Source organism: Macrotis lagotis, chromosome 5 (assembly GCF_037893015.1).
Source record: "Macrotis lagotis isolate mMagLag1 chromosome 5, bilby.v1.9.chrom.fasta, whole genome shotgun sequence".
Classification (NCBI taxonomy): Eukaryota; Metazoa; Chordata; class Mammalia; order Peramelemorphia; family Peramelidae; genus Macrotis; species Macrotis lagotis.
In genome coordinates this window covers 28664587-28678200 of record NC_133662.1, presented here as the reverse complement: position 1 = coordinate 28678200, position 13614 = coordinate 28664587, and the positions used below count along the sequence as shown (strand labels likewise).

The 13614-nt window shown below is 38.6% G+C and overlaps 1 pseudogene; it reads right to left on the bottom strand.

Moving 5' to 3' along the window:
- Window positions 1–716: 716 nt before the first annotated feature.
- LOC141489232 (ferritin heavy chain-like) lies at window positions 717–8505 on the bottom strand (annotated as a pseudogene).
- Between the last annotated feature and the right edge of the window lie 5109 nt (window positions 8506–13614).

Below are 13614 nucleotides of genomic sequence, written 5' to 3'. Positions count from 1 at the left end.
TCCCACATCCCTTCCAACAATGATGATTATCCTTCCTGGTCATACTGGCCAATCTGAGAGGTGTGAGGTGGTACCTCAACGAAGCTTTAATTTGCATTTCTCTAATAATTAAGGATTTAGAGCATTTTTTCATATGGGTATGGATTGCTTTGATCTCCTCATCTGTAAATTGCCTTTGCATATCCTTTGACCATTTGTCAACTGGGGAATTTGTTTTAAAAATATGACTCAGTTCTCTGTATATTTTAGAAATGAGTCCTTTGTCAGAATCATTAGTTGTAAAGATTGTTTCCCAATTTACTACTTTTCTTTTGATTTTGATTACATTGGTTTTACCTGTGCAAAAACTTTTTAATTTAATGTAATCGAAATCATCTAATTGGTTTTTAGTGATGTTCTCCAACTCTTCCTTAGTCATAAACTGTTCCCCTTTCCATAGATCTGACAGGTAGATTAGTCCTTGATCTTCTAATTTGCTTATAGTATTGTTTTTTATGTCTATGTCCTGTAACCATTTGGATCTTATCTTGGTAAAGGGTATGAGGTGTTGGTCTAATCTAAGTTTCTTCCATACTAACTTCCAATTATCCCAGCAGTTTTTATCAAAGAGGGAGTTTTTATCCCAGTGGCCTGACTCTTTGGGTTTATCAAACAGCAGATTACTATAATCCTCTCCTGCTTTTACACCTAGTCTATTCCACTGGTCCACCATTCTATTTCTTTTTTTTTTCATCAGTACCAAGTCACTTTATTGGGATGTAAATGGTGGTCGTTTTTTTGGTACAGATTATGAAAAGGTCAGATAACCAAAATATGCATGCACTGAAAGACAGCAGGAGTCTGGCCCACGGTTCCCAGGTGTGGGGGGAGCCGGGGTGGCTTAGCTCTCGTGATTGCTGTCTCCAAGGGTGTGCTTGTCAAAAAGATATTCCGCCATGCCAGAATCAGGGGCCCCCATCTTGCGTAGGTTGGTTACATGATCACCCAACTGTTTGATGGACTTGACCTGTTCGTCCAGGTAGTGGGTCTCGATGAAATCACATAGGTGGCGGTCGTTCTTGTCAGTTCCCAGCTTGTGCAGTTCCAGTAGAGACTAATTGATGCTTTTTTCCAAGTGCAGCGCCCACTCCATGGCATTCAGCCCTCTCTCCCAGTCGCCGCTGTCCAGTTTCTTGATGTCCTGCAGGAAGATGCGACCGCCGTGCTGGTTCTGCAGCTTCATCAGCTTCTCAGCGTGCTCGCGCTCCTCCCGGGACTGCCGAAGGAAGTACTTGGCAAAGTTCCTCAGCGCCACTTCGTCGCGGTCGAAGTAGTACGACATGCTCAGGTACACGTAGGAGGCCTAGAGCTCCAGGTTGATCTGAGGGTTGATGGCGGCCTCCGAGTCCTGGTGGTAGTTCTGGCGCACCTGAGGGGGAGACGCGGCGGTCACGGCGGCAGCGGCTGCTGGGGTGGGAGGACGGCAGAAGGGTTGGGGCGTGGAGGTGAAGGTGGACAGGTGGCTAAGGGCGGCTCCGGCCGGGAATCGGGTGGGTTCCGTTCAAGCACTGTTGAAGCAGGAAACCACAGCGACTCCCCTCCCTGCGCTTCTGGCCCACCACTCTATTTCTTAGCCAATACCAAACAGTTTTGATGACTGATGCTTTATAAAATAATTTTAGATCAGGTAGTGCTAAGCCACCTTCGTTTGCATTTTTTTTCATTAAGCTCCTGGCAATTCTTGACTTTTTATTTCTCCAAATTAATTTACTTACAATTTTTTCTAGCTCATTAAAGTAATTTTTTGGAATTTTGATTGGTAGGGCACTAAACAGATAGTTTAGTTTTGGTAGAATTGTCAATTTTATTATATTAGCTCTACCTATCCATGAGCAGTTGATATTTGCCCAGTTATTTAAATCTGATTTAATTTGTGTGAGAAGTGTTTTATAATTGTTTTCAAAAAGATTCTGAGTCTGTCTTGGCAAATAGACTCCCAAGTATTTTACACTGTCTGAGGTTACTTTGAATGGAATTTCTCTTTCTAGCTCTTCCTGCTGTTTCTTTCTAGACATATATAGAAAAGCTGAGGATTTATGAAGGTTTATTTTATAACCTGCAACTTTGCTAAAATTGTAATTGTTTCCAGTAGTTTTTTAGATGATTTCTTGGGATTCTCTAGGTAGACCATCATGTCATCTGCCAATAGTGAGAGTTTTGTCTCTTCCTTCCCAATTCTAATTCCTTTAATTTCTTTGTCTTCTCTAATTGCTGCTGCTAACATTTCTAATACAATATTGAATAGTAATGGTGATAATGGGCACCCTTGTTTCACCCCTGATCTTATTGGGAATGCCTCTAGCCTCTCCCCATTGAGTATAATGTTTCTTGATGGTTTCAGATAGATACTGCTCATTATTTTAAGGAACATTCCATTTATTCCTACACTCTCTAGTGTTTTTAATAGGAATGGATGCTGTATTTTGTCAAAAGCTTTTTAAGCATCTATTGCTATGATCATATGGTTTCTGATAGGTTTGTTATTGATATAATTGAGTATACTAACAGTTTTCCTAATATTGAACCAACCCTGCATTCCTGGAATAAATCCTACTTGATCATAATGTATTATCCTAGTGATGACTTGTTGTAGTCATTTTGCTAAGATTTTATTTAGGATTTTTGCATCTATATTCATGAGGGAAACAGGTCTATAATTTTCTTTCTCTGTTTTAACTCTTCCTGGTTTAGGTAGCAGTACCATATTCGTTTCATAGAAAGAGTTAGGCAGAGTTCCATCTTTCCCTATTTTCCCAAAGAGTTTATATAGGATTGGAACCAATTGTTCCTTAAATGTTTGGTAGAATTCACTTGTGAATCCATCAGGCTCTGGAGATTTTTTTTTAGGGAGTTCACTAATGGCTTGTTGAATTTCTTTTTCTGAGATAGGGTTGTTCAGGTATTTATTCTCTTCTTCATTTAACCTGGGCAACTTATATCTTTGTAAATATTCATCCATTTCACTTAGATTATCAAATTTATTGGCATAAAGTTGGGCAAAATAATTTTGAATTATTACTTTAATTTCCTCCTCATTGGTGGTGAGTTCACCTTTTTCATTTATAATACTAGCAATTTGGTTTTCTTCTTTCTTTTTTTAATCAAATTGACCAGAGGTTTATCAACTTTATTGGTTTTTTCATAATACCAACTTTTGGTTTTATTTATTAATTCAATAGTTTTTTTTGCTTTCAATTTTATTAATTTCTCCTTTGATTTTTAAAATTTCTAATTTGGTATTTGATTGGGGATTTTTGATTTGTTCTTTCTCTAATTTTTTTAGTTGCATGTTTAGTTCATTGATTCCCTCTCTCTCCAATTTATTCATATAAGCATTTAGAGCTATAATATATCCCCTGAGAGTTGCTTTGAATGAATCCCATAGGTTTTGGTATATTGTTTCATTATTATCATTATCTAGGACAAAATGGTTAATTCTTTCTATAATTTGTTTTTTGGTCCACTCATTTTTTAAGATGAGGTTATTCAGTTTCCAATTTGCTCTGGGTCTATATCTCCTTGGCCCAGTAGTGCATATGACTTTTATTGCATTGTGATCTGAGAAAGATGTATTCACTATTTCTGCCTTTCTGCAGTTGATCATTAGGCTTTTATGTCCTAGTACATGGTCAATTTTTGTATAAGTTCCATGTACTGCAGAGACAAAGGTATATTCCTTTCTATCCATTCAGTTTCCTCCATAAGTCTACCATATCTAATTTTTCTAACAATCTATTTACCTCCCTAATTTCTTTCTTGTTTGTTTTATGATTTGATTTATCTAGATCTGATAGCGGGAGGTTGAGGTCTCCTACTAGTAGAGTTTTGCTGTCTATGACTTCCTGTAATTCTTTCAGCTTCTCCTCTAAGAATTTGGGTGCTGTCCCACTGGTTGCATATATATTCAATATTGAAATGACTATTGTCTATGGTACCTTTTACGAGGATAAAGTTTCCTTCCTTATCTCTTTTAACACTATCTATTTTTGCTGCTGCTTTGTCTGAGATAAGGATTGCTACCCCTGCTTTTTTTACTTCAGCTGAAGCAAAATATATTTTGCTCCAACCTTTTACCTTTACTCTATATGTATCTCTCTGCTTCAAATGAGTTTCTTGTAAGCAGCATATTGTAGGATTCTGGTTTTTAATGCACTCTGCTATTTGCTTACATTTTAAAGGGGAGTTCATCCCATTCACATTTAAGTTTATGATTACAAATTTTTTATTGCCCTCTGTGCTATCTTCCCTCTGTTTGTATTTTCCCCCTTTCCCCCCTTTTATCCATATTTCCCAGTATTTTGTTTTTGAATACCACCCCCTTCACTGTGTTTGCCCTCCTATATCACTCCCTCCCCTTTCTTTCCCCTTTCCCTGATCCCTTCCCTTCCTTTTGTTATTTCCCATTATTTCCTCCACTCCCCTGCCCTTTCTCTGCCCCCCCTCCCCTTTTCCCCTTTTACTTCTTGAAAGGTTAGATGTTTTATAAGTTAACTGAGTATGTGTAGGTTGACTTTAAGCCAAATCTGATGAGAAGAAGATTCAGGTGTTTCTCTTCTACTCCCTTCTTCCCCTCTATTACCATAGGTTTTTTGTACCTCTTAGTGTAATGAGATTTGTCCCATTCAATCCCCTCCCTCCTCCCGTCTCTTTCCTGTCCCCATTTTTTAGGGAGGTAGTGTATTTTTTTTAGATCATTCTATCTAAGTCATAGAAAATTCTGAGTGTCTGACCCTTCTAGTTCAGTATATTCTGTTGAAAAGAGTCCAAATTCCTGAGCGTTATTAGAGTCTTTCTCCCCAGTGGAGTTAAAGCCAGTTACATCCCATTAGATATCAGTCTCATGGATAGGTCATGGATGTCCAGCATTTCTGGCTAGGTATATTCTCTCTGTTAGAGTTACATTTCTCAGGATTCTCAGGATTTATGAGAGTCTCTACCCCGCCCCATGCTGGGATATAGCCAATTTCAACTTGCTGGATTGCATTTTTTTCCTTTTAGCACCCCCCCCCCTTTTTTTACCTTTTCATGTGTCTCTTGAACCTCCAGTTTGATATCCAAATTTTCTGTTTAGCTCTGGTCTTTTCATCAGAAACTTTTGGAATTCTTCCATTTCGTTAAATGTCCATCTTTTTCCCTGAAAGAGAAGGCTCAGCTTTGCAGGAAATAGATTCTTGGCTGAATTCCAAGCTCCCGTGCTCTTCGAAATATCTCGTTCCAGGCCTTTGATCCCTTAAAGTTGATGCAGCCAGGTCTTGCATGATCCTTACTGTGGATCCTTGATATTTAAATTGTTTCTTTCTGGCTGCTTGCAGGATTTTCTCTTTTATCTGATAGTTCTGGAGTTTGGCCACAACATTCCTTGGTGTTTTCCTTTTAGGATCTTTTTCTGGTGGGGATTGTTGTACTCTTTCAATAACTACTTTGCCCTCCGAGTCCATGATGTCATGGCAGTTTTCCATCACTAGATCCTGTAATATTAAATCCAGGCTTATTTTCTCTTCAATGTTTTCAGGAAGTCCTATAATTTTCAGGTTTCCCCACCTCAATCTATTCTCGAGGTCAGTGGGTTTTGTTGATGAGGTATTTCACATTTGCTTCTATTTTTTCTATTTTTTGATTTTGTTTAACTGACTCTTACTGTCTTGTGGAGTCATTAGTTTCTGTTGACTCTATTATTTTTTGGGGGGAGGAGTTTTCTTCATTAACCTTTTCCAATTGGTCGATTCTACTTTTGAAAGAGCTTTCCATTTGACCAATTGAGGTTTTGAGAAAATTAATTTCTTTTTGCATTTGCTCATTTGAGGATCTGAGAGAATTATTCTCATTTTGCAAGGTATTAATTGTCTCCCCCAAATTTTCCAGTTGATTTTTAAACTCCTTCCTTATTTCTTCAAGGAAGTCTTTCTGTGCTGGAGACCAGATTGTATTCTCCTCAGAGGTTCCAGGTCTCTCTGGGTTGGGATCTTTCCCTTCCAGGAATTTTTCTATGGATCCACCTTTCAGCTGACCAGTCTTCATTATGCTAAGACCTTGAGTTGGGTGGGGCTGGTTCACCTGGGCTTGGGATCTCTAAAGGCTTTACTGAGTGCAGTTTCTCTGGCTGGCCAGTAGGAGGAGCTGGTTGCCCTCTCTGGGGTGTCTGTGACCTTGGTTGCAAGGCCTTCTCCCTTTGCTTGAGGGAGAGAATTGGAGCTATTGAATTCTTTTTGCCTTCAATCAATGGTGGGCTTTACCCTGGCCTGAGGTGATTCCTCAGCTGGGCTGTTTCTTTTGCTCTCACACCTGGGCCTGAGGCAGAAATAATTTGCATTTGTTTGGGAGGAGGCCTCAGTGCAATGGAGGCCTGGGCTCAGAGTTTCTCAGACCTGAGCAGCCCAGGGATGGTGTCCTCAGCTCTCCTGCACCAGACCTCTACCCACAGCCGCTTCCCCAAGCTCCAGGGGGCAGCCCCAACACCAGCACCTCTGCTTCCCTGGGGACCCAAGCCCCCTTTTTCCAGCCCCACCGCTGACCCAGCAGGTCCTGCTCTCAGGCCCTCAGACTTCCGGTTCCAATTCAGCTGTTGGTCTGGCTGATCTTCCCTGGGAGCTCAGACTCACCTGACGGTACTCAGCCAAGGCTGCTGTGGGAGACAAATCCTGAGGTAGATTTTCCTCTCCTGGCTTGTCTTTCTGGGTTTCCTGGTTCGGAATTCTTTTAAGGGGTTTGTTTCATGTGATAGATGGGGAAGAAATTAGGAGACTTTAGAACTGTGCCTGTCTTCTCTCCGCCATCTTGGCCGAACCTCTATAATTTCTTAAAAGATGATGTCTAGGTTCTTTTTTTGGTCATGGATTTCATGTAGTCCAGTATTCTTTTTAATCATCTGTCCAGGATAGGTGTTCCAAACCTGTTATTTCTTTGGTTGTTTTATTTCAAATGAGATATTTAGCATGTTCTTCCAGGTTTTCATTTTTTTTTATTTTGTTTTATTATTTCTTGTTTTCTCACATATTTATCAGTTTCTTTTTGCTCTGTTCTATATTTTAAGGGATCATTTTCTTTAGTAAGCTTTTGTATCTCTTTTTTTTCATTTGCTCAATTCTACTTTTTAAGGTATTCTCCTCATTGTTTTTTGTTTTATAAATTTTTAAAGTCAATGGGGTGAACTGACTTTCCCAAAGTCACATAGCTGGGCAATTAAGTGTCTGAATCTAGATTTGAACACAGGTCCTCCTGACTCCAGGGCTGGAGGAGCTCCCTAACTAAGCTGCTGAGTTTTCAATTTTCATGATTTTCCCATATCACTCTCATTTCTCTTCCCAGTTTTTCCTTTACATCCCATATTGATTTTCAAAATAATTTTAAGCTCTCCCATGGCCTGAAACCAATTATTATTTTCTCCAAGTCTTTGGATAAGGAAGTTTTGACTTTGTTTTCTTTTTCTGAATGTGTATTTTGATCTCCGTTATTGTTATAACTTTCTTTGTTCATATTTGTTCCTTCAGTTGTTTGCTTATTTCCACAACCTATGATTTGATTTCAACTCTTAGTTAAGGTGGAGCTCTGTTTCCAGGTGTGGGGGTACATCCCAAACTTTGGGGGAGTTTTACAGTTGTTTTCAGAGATGCTTCTTGGGATCTGAGTATTTTCATTTCTTCCAAAGTATTATAATCTAAGGAGAGGTTTGTGCCACTCTGCTGACTTGTTCTCTGATTTGTGGATGAAAACAAGCATCCTATCTACCCTGGAACTGTGAGAAAGGTATACACTCCCCTAGGGCAGTAAACTCTATTGTGCTTCGGCTCATTTTCCTGGATCTAGGACCCAGGACTCTGACCCAGATCTGAGTATGGGCAAAGCAACAGAGTCTTGCCTCAGTGATTGCAGAGACAATATAATTTACTTCTGACCCCCATAAAGTCCATAAGAATTCTAGAAGTACATGCCCAGCTGATTTAATGATTGCTGAGACCTGTTCCTGATATGCTGGGGTCATATCTGTACTATTGTGTTCCACTCTCGTGCTACTGTGGCAGAGAGTTTTTTCTTGTTCAAACTGTCCTTGTTAATCTCTCGGCTGAGAACTGTAGAAAATACCATCACTGTCATTGACCCAGTCACCTGAAAGTCTGCTTTTCCCACAAAACCCACAAAGAAAAGCCAGGAGAAAGAACATCTACCTTGGCATTTGTCTCTGGCAGCAGCTTTGGCAGAATTCAGGCAGGTGAGTCTGGGCTAAGAGGGAGGATCAGCCCCTTATCAACCAGATTAACAGCTGAATTGGAACCAGAGGTCTGAGGGCCCAAGAGCCAGACCTGCTGGATCAGGGTGGGGCTGGACCACAGGGGCATGAGTCAGAGGGGGAGCAGAGGAGAGCTGGTGTTGGAGCTTTCCCCCTGGAGATCCCTGATGGGGCTGGGGGGAGAGTTCTGGAGCAGGAAGGCTTTGGACACCATCCTTAGGCTCCTCTGGTTTGAGTCCCATTACAACTCAGACTTCTTCACTAACAAACAAATGCAAACTACTTCTGCCTCAGGGTCAGGTGTGTTAGCAGAAGAACCAGCCCAGCTCAGGAATGACCTCAGGCCAGGGTAAAGCCCATCATTGATTGAAGGCAAAAGAATTCAATAGCTCCAGCCCCTCCCTTCAAGAAAAGGGAGAAGGCCTAAATCAAGGTCAGAGACACTCCAGAGAAAGCAACCAACACCTCCTATTGGCCAGCCAAAGAAACTGCACACAGTGAGTAAAGACTTTAGTGATCCCAAGCCCCTGTGAACAAGCTCCTCCCCAACTCAGGTCTTAGCAAAATGAAAAAGGGTCAGTGGAAAGGTGGACCCATAGAAAAATTCTTGGAGGGGAAAGAAACTAACTCAGAGAGACCTGGAACCTCTGAGGAGAATACAATCTGGTCTTCAGCACAGAAAGACTTCCTTGAAGAAATAAGGAAAGAGCTTAAAAATTTGGGAGAGACAATTAATACCTTGCAACAAGAAAACAAAAACTTATAAAGTACAATTGGACAAATACAAAATGAGAATAAATCTCTCAGATCTTCAAATGGGCAATGCAAAAAGAAATTAATTCTCTCAAAACCTCAATTGGTTAAATGGAAAGCTCTTTCAAAAGTAGAATTGACCAATTGGAAAAGGAGTTGCAAAAGATTAATGAATAAAACTCCTCCGCCAAAAAAAGAATGGAGTCTACACAAACTAATGACTCCACAAGACAGCAAGAGTCAGTTAAACAAAATCAAAACATAGAAAAAATAGAAGCAAATGTAAAATACCTCATCAACAAAACCACTGACCTTAAGAATAGATCGAGGAGGGGCAACCTGAAAATTACAAGACTTCCTGAAAATATTGAAGAGAAAAAAAGCCTGGACCTTATATTACAGGATCTAGTGATGGAAAACTTCCCTGATATCATGAAATCAGAGGGCAAAGTAGTTATTGAAAGAGTACATTGATCCCCACCAGAAAAAGATCCTAAAATGAAAACACCAAGGAATGTTGTGGCCAAACTGCAGAACTATTAGATAAAAGAGAAAATCCTGCAAGCAGCCAGAAAGAAACAATTTAAATATCAAGGAGCCACAGTAAGGATCACGCAGGACCTGGCTGCATCAACATTATGGAATCGAAGGGCCTGGAATGAGATAGTTCAAAGAGCAAGTGAGCTTGGAATGCAGCCAAGAATCCACTTTCCCACAAAGCTGAGCCTTCTCTTCCAGGGAAAAAGATGGCCATTTAACAAAATGGAAGCATTCCAAAAATTTCTGATGAAAAGATCAGAGCTAAACAGAAAATTTGGACAACAAACAGGAGGTTCAAGAGACACATGAAAAGGTAAAAAAAAAAGGGTGGCGGTAAAAGGAAAAAAAAATCAATCCAGTAAGTTAAAACTGGCTATATCCCAGTATGGGGGGGTGGGGAAAAGATTCTCATAAATCTAACAGAGAGAGTATACCTAGCCAGAAATGATGGACACTCATGACCTATCCATGAGACTTCTATCTAAAGAGATGTAACTGGCTGTAACCCCACTTGGGAGAAAGACCCTAATAACTCTCAGGAATTTTGACTCTATTCCATAGAATATACTGAATGGAAAGGGACAGACACTCAGAATTTTCTATGACTTAGATAGAATGATCTAAAAAATAGTACCTCCTTAAAAAAGGGCATATGAAAGAGACTGGAGGAGGGAGGGGAGTGAATGGGGTAAATCTCATTGCACTAAGAGGTACAAAAAAACCTATGGTAATAGAGGGGAAGAAGGGAGCAGATGAGAAACACCTGAATCTTCTTCTCATCAGACATGGGTTAAATTTAACCTACACATACTCAGATAACTTACAAAACATCTAACCTGTCACGTATTAAAAGGGGAAAAGGGGAAGGGGGATGGAGAAAGGGAAGGGGACTGGGGGGAAAAGGGTGAAATAAAAAAAAGGAAGGGAAGGGAAAAGGGAAAAAGGGAAAGGGGAAAGAAAGGGGAGGGTGTGATATAGGAGGGAAAACACACTGAAGGGGGTGGTATTCAGAAACAAAATACTGGGGAATATGGATAAAAGAGGGGAAGGGGGAAAAACACAGAAGGAAGATAGCACGTAGGGCAATAAAGAATTAGTGAGAATAACCTTGAATGTGAATGGGATGAACTCTCCGTTAAAAGGTAAGTGAATAGCAGAGTGGATTTAAAACCAGAATCCTACAATGTGCTGCATACAAGAAACTCATTTGAAGCAGAGAGATACATATAGAGTAAAGGTAAAAGGTTGGAGCAAAATATATTTTGCTTCAGCTGAAGTAAAAAAAGCAGGGGTAGCAATCCTTATCTCAGACAAAGCAGCAGCAAAAATAGAGAGTGTTAAAAGAGAAAAGGAAGGACACTTTATCATCCTAAAAGGTACAATAGACAACAAAGTCATTTCAATATTGAATATATATGCACCCAGTGGGACAGCACCCAAATTCTTAGAGGAGAAGCTGAAAGAACTACAGGAAGACATAGACAGCAAAACTCTACTAGTGGAAGACCTCAACCTCCCGCTATCAGATCTAGATAAATTGAACCATAAAATAAACCAGAAAGAAGTTAAGGAGGTAAATACATTGTTAGGAAAATTAGATATGATAGACTTATGGAGGAAACTGAACGGGGATAGAAAGGAATACACCTTCTTCTCTGCAGTACATGGAACTTATACAAAAATTGACCATGTACTAGGACATAAAAACCTAAGGATCAACTGCAGAAAGGCAGAAATAGTGAATACATCTTTCTCAGATCACAATGCAATAAAAGTCACATGCAATACTGGCCCAAGGAGATATAGACCCAGGACAAATTGGAAACTGAATAACCTCATTTTCAAAAATGAGTGGGCCAAAAAACAAACTACAGAAACAATTAACCATTTTATCCTAGAAAATGATAATAATGAAACAACATACCAAAACCTATGGGATTCATTCAAAGCAACTCTCAGGGGATATATTATAGCTCTAAATGCTTACATGAATAAATTGGAGAAAGAGGAAATCAATTAACTAAACATGCAACTAAAAAAGTAGAGAAAGAACAAATCAACAATCCCCAATTAAATACTAAATTAGAAATTCTAAAAATTAAAGGAGAAATTAATAAAATTGAAAGCAAAGGAACTATTGAATGAATAAATAAAACCAAAAGTTGGTATCATGAAAAAAACAATAAAATTGATAAACCTCTGGTAAATTTGATTAAAAAAAAAAGAAGAAAACCAAATTGCTAGTATCATAAATGAAACAGGTGAACTCACAACCAATGAGGAGTAAATTAAAGTAATAACTCAAAATTATTTTGTCCAACTCTATACCAATAAATCTGATAATCTAAGTGAAATGGATGAATATTTACAAAGATATAAGTTGAAGAGATTAAATACCTAAACAACCCTATCTCAGAAAAAGAAATTCAACAAGCCATTACTGAACTCCCTAAAAATAAAACTCCAGAGCCTGATGGATTCACAAGTGAATTCTACCACACATTTAAGGAACAATTGGTTCCAATTATATAAAAATCTTTGGAAAAATAGGGAAAGATGGAACTCTGCCTAAATCCTTTCATGAAACCAATATGGTGCTGTTACCTAAACCAGGAAGAGTTAAAACAGAGAAAGAAAATTATAGACCTATTTCCCTGATGAATATAGATGCAAAAATCCTAAATGAAATCTTAGCAAGACGATTAGAACAAGTTATCACTAGGATAATACATTATGATCAAGTAGGATTTATTCCAGGAATGCAGGGTTGGTTCAGTATTAGGAAAACTGTTAGTATGCTCAATTATATCAACAATAAACCCATCAGAAATCATATGATCATATCAATAAATGCTGAAAAATCATTTAACAAAATACAACATCCATTCCTATTAAAAACATTAGAGAGTGTAGGAATAAATGGATTGTTCCTTAAAATAATTAGAAGTATCTATCTGAAACCATCAAGAAGCATTATACTCAATGGGGAGAGGCTAGAGGCATTCCCAATAAGATCAGGGGTGAAACAAGGGTGCCCATTATCAACACTACTATTCAATATTGTATTAGAAATGTTAGAGTCAGCAATTAGAGAAGAAAAAGAAATTAAAGGAATTAGAATTGGGAAGGAAGAGACAAAACTCTCACTCTTTGCAGATGACATGATGGTCTACCTAGAGAATCCAAAGAAATCATCCAAAAACTAGTGGAAACAATTAGCTATTTTAGCCAATTTGCAAGTTATAAAATAAACCCTCATAAATCCTCAACTTTTCTATATATGTCTAGCAAGATACAGCAGGAAGTGCTAGAAAGAGAAATCCCATTCAAAGTAACCTCAGACAATATAAAATACTTGAGTGTCTATTTGCCAAGACAGAATCAAAATCTTTTTGAAAACAATTATAAAACACTTCTCATACAAATTAAATCAGATTTAAATAACTGGGAAAATATCAACTGCTCATGGATAGGTAGAGCTAATATAATAAAAATGACAATTCTATTAAAACTAAACTATCTGTTTAGTGCCTAACCAATCAAAATTCCAAAAAATTACTTTAATGAGTCAGAAAAAATTGTAAGTAAATTCATATGGAGAACTAAAAAGTCAAGTATTTCCAGGAGCTTAATGGAAAAAAAAGGTGCAAAAGAAGGTGGCTTAGCCCTACCTGATCTAAAATTATTTTATAAAGCATCAGTCATCAAAACTGTTTGGTATTGGCTAAGAAATAGAGTGGTGGACCAGTGGAATAGACTAGGTGTAAAAGCAGGAGATGATTACGGTAACCTGCTGTTTGGTAAACCCAAAGAATCCAGCCATTGGGATAAAAGCTCCCTCTTTGATAAAAACTGCTGGGATAATTGGAAGTTAGTATGGGAGAAACTTAGATTAGACCAACACCTCACACCCTTTACCAAGATAAGATCCAAATCGTTAGAGGACTTAGACATAAAAAAAACAATAATATAAGCAAATTAGAAGATCAAGGACTAGTTTTCCTGGCAGATCTATGGAAAGGGGAGCAGTTTATTACTGAGGAAGAGGTGGAGAACAT